This window comes from Dioscorea cayenensis, chromosome 3 (genome assembly GCF_009730915.1).
Source record: "Dioscorea cayenensis subsp. rotundata cultivar TDr96_F1 chromosome 3, TDr96_F1_v2_PseudoChromosome.rev07_lg8_w22 25.fasta, whole genome shotgun sequence".
Classification (NCBI taxonomy): Eukaryota; Viridiplantae; Streptophyta; class Magnoliopsida; order Dioscoreales; family Dioscoreaceae; genus Dioscorea; species Dioscorea cayenensis.
This window is the reverse complement of record NC_052473.1, coordinates 3,888,035-3,890,191: the sequence shown is the minus strand read 5'-3', so window position 1 is coordinate 3,890,191 and position 2,157 is coordinate 3,888,035. Positions and strand designations below refer to the sequence as shown.

Sequence of the window (2,157 nt, the reverse complement as noted above, 5' to 3'; positions counted from 1 at the left end):
TCTCTCTTTCTAAGGAGATTCTCACTCAAGTCGTCACAATGAAGACTGCAGCTTAAGCTTGGAGAGCCATTAAGGATATGTTTGCTTTGCAGATCTGTGCACGTGCTGTGAACACACGCATTGCTTTGGCAATGGCCCAAAAAGGAAACATGGACATTACAGCATACATCAAGAAAATGAAGGTCCTTGGCGATGAGATGGCATCTGCTGGCAAGCCACTAGATGACGAACAGATGGTTTCGTACATTCTCACTGGGCTTGAGATCGACTTCAATCCTCTTGTTGCCGCCATTGTCTTGAGGGTGGAACCAATTTCTATTTCTGAGTTATATGCTTAGCTTCTAAGTTTTGAGACGAGAATGGATCTCCTGCATGGAGGTTTACAGTCCTCTTCATCCGCTAACATGGCAAGACGTGGGGGTAAGGGGCCTTCAACCGTGGAAGAGCTAGCTGTAGTCGCGGTAGGGGATGTCGCCGCGATAACAACCACAACGGCTGCAATAACAACATCAAGCGTCCTATGTGTTAGATTTGCCACAATAAAGGTCATACTGTTGTTGATTGTTGGTACAGGTTTGATGAGAACTTTGTTACTTAAGGAAGAAGTGTTGCTGCTGACGCAAACTGGTATATGGACACTGGAGCAACTGACCACATTACTGGAGAATTAGAGAAGCTGACCATCCACGACAAGTACAATGGTAAAGATCAAATCCACACGGCAAGTGGTGCAGGTATGAATATTAGTCATATTGGCTATAGTACTGTTCATTCCCCTAGTCGTAATCTACATTTGAATAATGTTCTACTGTTCCAATGGCCACAAAAAATCTTGTTTCTGTTCATCATCTTACTACTGATAATCATGCCTATCTAGAAGAGAAATCGATCACACAATACATCATCAAGCAAAGCTTGAAACATTTAATATCATCTCAAGCAACAACAACCTCCAAATCCCACAGATTTACTGCTCAAAACAGAAGCTTGATGTGGAAGAAATAAAATCAAGAAAAAGATAAAACAAGAACATTAAGGGAAAATAAATTGTTGTGTATACAACATAGTAAGTAATGCATGATAAGGAGCATTAATGGCAACAATTTAGGGAAAGTAATATGAAGGAACCCAATGAATGGTGACTCACTACATACGGGATAGGTGCATCCAAAATGTCCATCACATAGATTGGCAAAACCTGGATCGTTATCAAGAATTCTTTGATGAGGAGCTTCTACACCCAAAATATCAACAACTACATTTCCTAAATTGTATTACAAACCTCAGAAATATGCTAAGAGAGCTACCATTGAGCGCAATTGTTTCTTATATGATAATCTCCTGCCAACTTGTTATTATCACATAGTAACAAGTTCATCGAAACAGACTAGTCTAGATAAATCTTGCTTGAGCGAAGAAAACAATATAACAATGCCTGAAAACCCATCCATTTCATACAAAAGAAATAGTAAACCTTCTTTTAAGATATGCTACCAACAAAAGTTATTATGAAAAAGATGATGGGCACACTTCTATAGAAGTGTAACCTGGTACAATAATTTATAAATGACATCAATTATAATTAACTTGGAGAAGAAAATCAAGCTCCTTCATGAGTTCTTGGTTCCTATATACAAATTAGAAAACTTATGAAATGGTGGTTTGACATAAAAATCCTGCCTTTCTACTGGGAATGTGAATAGTACTATTGTTGTGGCGGGGAGTACAATAGTACTACGGTGGTGACTGTTATATCCGAACGGGAGCTGGCTTACAGTAAAGCCATTCAACCTAAACTCACAAGGTTAGAGTTTCCAAGGTTCAGTGGGGATATGTTTTATGACTGAGTATACAGATGTGATCAGTATTTTGACTTAGATGACACTCCTGACAGCATAAAGATCAAAATAGCATTGATTCATATGGAAGGTAGGGCATTACAGTGGGATCGGAATTACTTGAGATGTAGAGCAATTGGGGAGGGTGTGCTTTGGGAAGATTATGTTGCAGCAATGAATATACGCTTTGGCAGTGAATTGCATGATGACTTGATTGCTGAGTTGATGAACCTAAGGCAACTGGGGTCGGTGCAAGTGTATCTGAATAAATTTGAAGAGATATTGAATAGGCTTAGCTTGCCTGAGGAGTATGTCGTTA

The 2,157-nt window shown here is 39.3% G+C and overlaps 1 non-coding gene across 1 annotated transcript; it reads left to right on the top strand.

Annotated features, from left to right (window-relative positions):
* Window positions 1–215: 215 nt before the first annotated feature.
* LOC120257781 lies at window positions 216–354 on the top strand. The gene has a single exon (XR_005535866.1). It is a non-coding gene; the product is annotated as a small nucleolar RNA Z247 (small nucleolar RNA).
* Window positions 355–2,157: the final 1,803 nt, after the last annotated feature.